At 42.9% G+C, this 8,786-nt stretch overlaps 1 protein-coding gene across 1 annotated transcript in view; it reads left to right on the top strand.

Annotated features, from left to right (window-relative positions):
* The first annotated feature begins 6,235 nt into the window (after nucleotides 1–6,235).
* LOC149467265 (uncharacterized) overlaps nucleotides 6,236–8,786 on the top strand; it is a 46,304-nt gene continuing 43,753 nt past the window's right edge. The window contains exon 1 of the mRNA XM_089672009.1: nucleotides 6,236–6,357. The gene's annotated coding sequence lies outside the window, so the exon portion shown is untranslated. The remainder of the gene's footprint in view (nucleotides 6,358–8,786) is intronic.

Here is an 8,786-nt window from a genome sequence, read left to right as displayed (position 1 = left end):
TGAAAGCGCACCAAAAGTCCTGCTTGCAGGAATTTCGGTGTGCTTTCAGAAAACACACCAAAACCACTTGATTTAATAGAAGTGTACGGGAAACCCTCAGTTAACTGCATGAAAGCTGCCAGTATACTTACGCTTAATCCAAACCGCAAGATAGCACTGTGAAACCCACCTTACCAAATACAATATTGTCACAATTATAGAAGAAGGTCAGTTAAATGTGACTAACCACAGCTTGCTAGCTATACCTTATCAAGCTGAATTCCAAAAATCTGAATTTTGGCCAACCGGAAGGGTGCCTGGTTTTTGTGTAATTCATCCTTAGAAACAGGATCTGTGCAATGTAGCTTGACACGTAACCAAAAAGCTTGTTGAACTGTATGTATGACCTGTTATACAAAACCCGTATGTGGCTGTTGTATATAATAGGATAGGGAGGGACATAGTGAAGTGTGATAGGTAGTTGTCATAAAGAATATAGGTTAGAGTACTCTTAAGCAACATATAATTGAGAGGTTGTACCAATGACACTAGGCATGCTTGTATTACAAAACAAAATTGTGAAAGGTGCTCTAATGTAGAATCACATATTTCTGTACTGACCCTTTTTATCTTCATGTTTAAAATTTGTGTATACCCCAACTAGCAAACTGTTACTCAAACAATAACATAAAAGTACTGGGGAGAAAACTGACACGTGCATTTTTGAGGACAGACATTAAAATGGATGTTGCAATAAAGATAGCAATGTAAGTAATGAAGACAAGTTATATATATGTAGCACTACACCCTCAAGAGTTGCAGAAGTTTTGGGTCCCCCTATAGTCCTGCACAGTCGGGCAACACACATTTGCCACAGACTTGCATCCAGGAGTCAGTAACCAGTCCTTGAACTTACTTTTTTTTTGGATTTTATTAGGGAAATTTCAACATGGATGGGGTAAGGGGTGTATGGGATGCCCGATGGAACCAAGAAACCAAGGACAACTTCCAGGTACTATTTACAAGTCTCTACAGCAAAACAATCTGTTTTGGAGAGCTAGTCAGCATCTCCTTTAGTACCACCCCAGACCCCAGATAAATCCTCTTCTTTACCCAGCTATTTGGAGGAATCCCTGAGCAGGGAATGTGGTGCCTGCCACTTTAAGAAATAAGATAGTCCTGGGAGGCAGCTAATCTGGTTTCCCACCAGAGTGCTCCTTCCCCTATCTGGCCCAGGTGGTGCAGGCTTACTCACTCAGTCCTTCTCCTGTGTGGCTGGGGGGTTGGTGGCTTCTACCAGGCTTTCTAGCTGGGCCACTCCTTCCCTGCTACACAGGTGGTCCTCACTCTAGGTGCCAGTGAGGGTCTGAGTTTTCTTCTGTCCAAGCTCCACTGCCTGTAGGTGAGACCCTTTCCATTTGGGCCCCCTCCCAGGCTCTGCCTTCAGCCTCACATCCTCTCTGTCTTCCACCCAAACTCTCCTGCTGCTCAGGTTCTCTCACTTTTAAGGGTTGTCCTGGTCCCTTGTCAAGCCTCTTGTTAGGGATTGGCCAAGATCCCTCAAAAGTGCAGATCACCCACTCCTCAGATCCACCCACTGCTTCTAGACCTTTCTCCAAAGTTCTACAGCAGGGGAAATTCCAGAGGGCTGGTCTGTAGAGCTTCTCAGCTTTGGCCAAAGTTTGAACACAAGCTATCACTACCAGGCTGCTACTCAGCCCTCCTCACTAACAATTGGAAACTAGCTCCCCCTAGCTGACTAGGAGAGTGCTACATGTATATTTGGGGTTATTATGTATTATCATATGTGTCTATTACAGATAGATGAACTGAATGTGTGTGTGAATATGTTGTAACTTTGGGGTATAATCTCCCTCCTGAGTACACTTAAAGTTCCTTTATTGATGGTGAGTTCTTCAGAACTAAAGAAAGCAAGGCAAGGTCCCCTAATTCCTAAGCCAAACACTGCAATTTAAATTTTTTAAAAGCCTGTAGAGAAGAAAGTACTAATTTTGCTGCCAACTTCATACTCACTTCAACTGGCACCCCAGTTGGAAATCACCATAGTTACATAGTTAGTCTGGGTGAAAAAGACAAAAGTCCATCCAGTTCAACCATTAAAAAATAAATAAATAAATAAAAATAATCTTATACCCACAGCTGATCCAGAGGAAGGCAAAAAACTCAGCAAAGCATGATCCAATTTGCTCCTGCAGGGGAAAAAATTCCTTCCTGATCCCCTGAGAGGCAATTGGATATTCCCTGGATCGACTTTACCTATAAATGTTAATATCCAGTTATATAATGTGTATCCAAGAAAGAATTCAGGCCTTTTTTAAAAGCAATCCACTGAGCTGGCCAGAACCAACTCTTGAGGGAGACTATTCCACATTTTCACAGCTCTTACTGTGAAGAAACCTTCCCATATTTGGAGATTACATTTCTTTTCCTCCAGACATAAAGATTGCCCCCTTGTCCTCTGTGATGACCTCAAGGTGAATAAATTCTGGCCAGAATGCTGAGTACTGAAAATCTGAGAAAAGATGCTCCTGCACTGCGCTGGAATGTCATCTCACAAATGTTGGATACTCAGGATCTTGGGGAAAGCATGGTTAGGTCATGCAGTGCAGGAGTTAATTGTAATAAACATAAGTAGATATTGCATTTAATGCAAAGTATGTTTTAAAGTCCAACTGAACTTTCAGTTTAGATAAACTAAATACATTTCAGGAACAACATAACAAAAGGTGTGCTAAGTCTTACAGTTCATTTTCTTTAGAAAATAGAGGCTATAAGTACTCTGCGGAGAGACCACTGCTTCCACAAAGACAGCAAACATTCTTACTATGAAGCAAACTGGCAGGAGACTGGCTTTCTACTCAGGTTGTAGCTGTCTAAAGAAATCTAACTGTAGAGCCTGGGCTGAATGAAAAAAAAACTGAGCGACTCGTGAGGAGGTCTCTGTACTATTTGCTATGCTTTTTTATTCTGACAGGGGGACTGCCCCCCCACCATAACACAGTGGTCAGTGCTCGCAGCCATTGGCTAAAAGCGCTGATCAAATGCCGATTGGCTGCTAGTTTTCCAGCATGCTTGTTAATCAGAAGCCAGTGGTTAGATCGGCATCTGTCAAACTAGGACCTGTACACACGGGCTGAATGTCAGCTGGTATCCACTGTACCCTACTGTACTTTCGGCCGATATTTCGCATGTGTGTACGGAGCTTTAGACTTTGCATACCTTGTGTTTTGGTAAACCAGTTTTGATTTGTTGAACCTGAAATGCAGTCAACTGCTTTATATTGTTCAATAGGTTCAATTAAGCTTTTAAATGTAATTAAAAGCAAACAATAAAAAAAAAAGTATGAAAAAATATTGCAGTTTACCAATCCTTAAATGTGGTTTTCTTTTTTTAACCTCTTTTCCTTTATTGTCATTTGGTGATCTGGCCATTAAGGGTTCATGTACACGAGCCTACCCTGACTGCCGGCTGCAGGGAAAACACAAATCACGGCAAAAAGGTGGTACTGCGGTTGCCACGTTTTGCTGCTTTTGAGTTTTTTCCGCGGTTGGCGGTCAAAACGTTTCTATCCTGAATGCAATTCCTCTGTATCCAGGAAATGGAGGTTTAACCTCACCTAAAGGCGGAAGCTCCTAAACTCTGCTAAAAGTCTATTTGTATATGGACACACAGGCTTTCATGGAGTTGAGTTTAGGAGCTTCGGCAAAAAAATACCAAAAGCTCCTAAACTCGAGTTCAGGAGCTGCTCGTGTACATGAAGCCTAGCTCAGTTCCTGGTGTTTCCACTCTGGATGGAGGAGCAATGGACACACTTTGGACAGCAGCATTGTCAAACTGCAGAGAGGGTAGTGTTAGATGCAGTAGCAGATTTGGATTCACACATGTGCGATACAAATTGAAGCTCCATTTTCGCAGCTGACAGATTGTTCAGCGGTTCAGGTTAGGTTTACATCAGGTTCAGGACAGGATTAGATTAGGATTTTATCCTGTTCACAATTGATGACATGTGCGATTCAGAAGCATTCCCATAGAAGTCAATGAACCGGAATTCGCACCTGAGCCTGACCGCACTGCTCAGAAAACTGACAATCCCCTTTTTCAATCCGCACTGAATCCGCACTCCAGTTGCACCACATATATGTGAACAGGCACATTAGAAACCAATGTTTTTTCACATGTCATGCGAATTGGATGTCATTTAAGTGACAGTTCACACTGCTGCAAATTCGAATCAGATGCGTTCAGAAAAGCATATATTTGCATGTAATGTCAAAAAGCAATATTTCCAATATGGCCTGTCCACAAATGCAAATTTGATCCATTTAAAAAATGTGCGGGTGTGGTGCAAATCTCCTGCTATGCCCAGTCCCTTCAGAAATCACATTCAGTTCGCACCTGTGACAGCAGAAATCGCACAGTGATACCACACTCTAAAACCTCCTCAAATTTACACCGCATCAGTGTGAACGGCACTAAAACACATCCAATTCTCATATATATGAACCAGTTCTTAGGCTAGGTTCACACCTATGCAGTTTGTGCTTGACCCGTTTCTGCATTGCGTTTTACGTTGCATTTTGCACCTGCATTTTTGCCACATTTTTAATGCATTTTGCTTTTTTTTAAATTTATTTGTTTCTTGTTGCTAGGCAGATTTAAAACGTAAACCGCATCAAAAACATGGCAAAAACGCACTACATGCTTTTCTGCAGCATTTCCATTGAACTCTATAGAACCCAAAACGTAACTTTTTGCATTCAAAACAGACCCTGACCCTTTCCAAAAAATGCACAGTTTCTGCTTTGCATTGCATTTTGCACCTGCGTTTTTGCCACGTTTTTAATGCATTTTGCTTTTTTTTAATTTTTTTTTTCTTGTTGCTAGGCAGATTTAAAACACAAACCGCATCAAAAACGTGCATGTTGCATTCAAAAAAGGCCCTTATCCTTTCCAAAAAACACAGCGGGTGAAAACGTGGAGATGTGAACGTGTCCCATAGGAAATCATGTTAAATGGACTGTAGTGCATTTCTTCAAAATGCTGCGGAAAACACTTAGGTGTGAACCTAGGGTTAGATGGATTTGAACAATTTAAAGCCAAACTCCTGCTAACACTTTTTGGCAGTTACAGCACACACTTTTTTTCCTTTTAGGATAAAGTTTATACAGTACATCGGTGAATAAAAGCTAATCATTGTAAGTGCTCCTGTCAGTATTAAATTGTTGATTTCAACCCTCTATCTACCACTTCTGGTGGACAGCTTGCTTTATTAAAATAAGTTTAAAAAATCAGATTTACTGGCAGGATCACCAGGTCAAAATCAAGGAAAAAAGCCTAAAAAGAAGCGAATGTAGCCACAGCATCGAAGAATTCGTAAGCTGCAATATAATACATTGTTGCTTTTGGGTTTTGAGACCTTAAGTTATTGTAGTCACCTTTAGTATATTCTTTTAATCTTTTTAGCAAAGTAGTCTAGTGGTTAAATCCCACTATAGCTCCCTTCTTTGTCCCTTGATACTTCTTATATCTAAACCATATTGCAGGGTATAGTCATTCTGACTGTATCCGCACTGTTATTGCAGACAAGAAGTGAGAATACCAAGAAAGACGCCCGCTATACATACCCTTTGATTACATGTTTTCAGTGCCAGGAGCAATAAATGATTATATCTGTGCTGTATCAAGTTATCCTCGGAGAAACAAATTACTAACTAAAAGAAGCAGGCATTCCCTTCACTATGGAGAGCATGTCTCCTCTCCAAAGAAGGCCTCAGGGATCTATCTAGATGTGCTCTCTGCTTTTCACAATTTGCTACAGAATCCCATTGAGTAAGCGATGAGCAGGGCTTAGCTCAATTTATTCAGGGGAAGTGTGCTTCAAACATTCTGTTGTGTAGGTATATTACCCCAAGTATCCATCAGATCACAAAGAAGAGGTAAAGGGTGTCTAGGAATTTGGTTTCCAAAAAAAGGATTGTTCTGTTATAACAGGATATCAACATGGTGCTTTGTTGTAATGTCATTCTTTTTCTTTGTTTTTATTCCTTTTTTTTAAGATCGTGTTATGTTCCTAAATAGGTTCCCCTCCATTGGTTTCAGACTTTATAGTTGTACTCTCTGCTATCCACGTTGCAGCACACGCTGGTTTTGTTGTATAAGGTCCTTCATTGTGAGTTGCATAAGCTTCCCTATTCATCAGGTCCCAGCCAATCAGAAACTCAGAATATGAATCACAGTGTCAGCCTCCAAAAGTGAAGGACAGCCCTGCCTGTTGTTGTATAACTTTTGTTTTACTATAAAACTGGTTAGTACACCGAGAGTAGATAAAAGAACAGGAATTGTGGACACAACATCACTGTGAGTATGGACCACACGATAATATTCATTAGGATCTAAAGAATTATGAGAATCTCTGCATGATTGTGAACAGACTTCGATCTGATCTGTTTTGAATTTGTGTCCATTTAGATACAAGACACATAGCAAGGCACAAAACAGCTCCAGATATTGTAGTATAGAACTTCTGATATTGTCACATAATATTTTGTCTTCTGCAGTTCAGCATGCTAGGAAACATTAAGTCGTTTTAAGGTATTGTGTCATTTTAAAGAACGCATTTAAAGGATAAGTTCATTTTTTGCACAAAAAAATAAATGCACTGTTTTTGCAGGTAAAAAAAAAATGTTCATTTATTATTTTTGTCTACAGGAGCCTGTAAAGCATTACACCAGAGATCAGTAGATTGCTGATGCCATGCTGGTCTTCTGCAGACCTGTCAGTATAATATCTGCTTGCCCATATGAGATGTACAAGCAAGCAGATATACTGACAGGAAGCTACAATGAACTGCCATGATGCTCCACAGCGCCATGGTAGTTCATTAAAAATTGCAAGCCCACATCCGCTAAGGCTGTCAGGACATGTAGTGTATTCATTCAGAGAACTCCATGAATAAATGATGCGGTCGCGTGGGTGGAGCCACACATAACCGCACTGATTTAAAAATGCAGGGAGCTTCTCCCCGTACTTCTGTCATAGAACTGCAGCATTGGGAGCATGTTACATGTTACACTCTAAAAACAGGTAGAACATGTAACATGTTCCCAAAGGTGAATTTATCCTTCAATTATATATGCATTTTTCAAATGATGATTGTGTCAAGGTCCTACCTTTTCCCAGAGGTTATGCTGCTCCATGTGCTGGCATCCATCTTGGGTTTCTGCAAAGCATGGTGGGAGCCTTTTATGCTTTCAGGCCTCTGTGGTCCATCCCCCGAGGGCGTGGTGGTCTACTTGGATGACATCCTGGTTTACTCTGCCTCCATGGAGTCCCATATCCAGGATGTCAAGCAGGTGCTGCAGCGGTTACGTGAGAACAAACTTTTTTGTAAGCTCAAGAAGTGTGAATTCCACCGGTCCCAGGTTGCCTTTTTGGGCTACATCATTTCTGTGGTGGGATTTTCCATGGACCCTCAGAAGGTTGCGGCGGTTCTGCAGTGGCCTCGTCCCAATGGTCTTCGGCCCATTAAGCGCTTTTTGGGTTTAGCCAACTATTATCGGAAGTTCATCAGGAACTTCTCCACGCTGGCAAAATCTCTCTCAGACCTAACCAAGAAGGGCAGTAATACTCACGAGTGGCCATCCGAGGCCATCGTAGCTTTTGAGGCTCTGAAATCCGCATTCACTTCGGCTCCGATACTGTCTCATCCCAATCCTGGGTTGCCCTTCGTCCTCGAGATTGATGCATCTGAGACGGGAGTAGGCGCTCTTCTGTCTCAGCGTCGGCCGCCCGATGGACTCCTACTTCTCTGTGGGTTCTACTCCAGGAAGCTTTCCTCTGCAGAATGCAACTACCAGATTGGAGATAGGGAGTTGTTGGCCATCATTCAGGCTCTCAAGGAATGGAGGCACCTGCTCGAGGGCTCCGCGGTTCCGGTCCTCATTCTTACCGATCACAAGAACCTGATGTATCTCTCGGAGGCCAAGAGATTGACTCCCCGTCAGGCCAGATGGGCCTTGTTCTTGTCACGTTTCAATTATGTGGTTTCCTATTTGCCTGGCTCCAAGAATGTCAGGGCTGATGCATTGTCGCGGCAATACTCTGAGTTGTCCAGGGAGGACTCTGAGCCAACCTCGGTCATACCTCAGATCCTCATCATCAGATCCTGGCTGCCATTCGCTCCAGTCTGACTTCTCCCCTTGGGGAGCAAATTTTGGCTGCTCAAACTGACGCTCCTTCCGAGAGACCGGATAGTAGATGTTTCGTACCTGAGGGATTGCGTACCCGCCTGCTGCGTACCTACCATAACTCCAAGACTGCCGGTCATCCGGGGAGGAACCAGTTGTCCTGGGTCATCTCTCGTTTATTCTGGTGGCCAACTCTCCGTTCCGACATCGCCTCTTATGTAGCGGCATGTGCGGTCTGTGCCCAGAATAAATCTCCACGGCATCTTCCAAATTATGCCATTGTGTTCTGCTCAAGAAATTACCAACTGCGCAAGAACTGGCCATGGTTTTTGCCAGGGAGATTTTTCGCCTGCATGGGTTGCCCAGGGTGATTGTCTTGGACTGTGGGAGTCAGTTCGTGTCCAGGTTCTGGCGTGCCTTCTGCTCCCAGTTGGGTATCAGGCTCTCCTTCTCTTCGGCCTACCACCCGCAGTCCAATGGGGCTGCAGAGCATTCCAACCAGGCCCTGGAACAATTCCTTCGCTGCTATATCTCAGACCATCAGGACGATTGGGCCGATCTCCTGTCATGGGCTATGTTTGCAAGGAACTCGGCTGTCAA

Source organism: Staurois parvus, unplaced genomic scaffold, assembly GCF_062004578.1.
Source record: "Staurois parvus isolate SC_StPar_1 unplaced genomic scaffold, SC_StPar_1.0 ptg000117l, whole genome shotgun sequence".
NCBI classification, from domain to species: domain Eukaryota; kingdom Metazoa; phylum Chordata; class Amphibia; order Anura; family Ranidae; genus Staurois; species Staurois parvus.
This window is presented reverse-complemented; position numbering and strand designations above follow the sequence as displayed.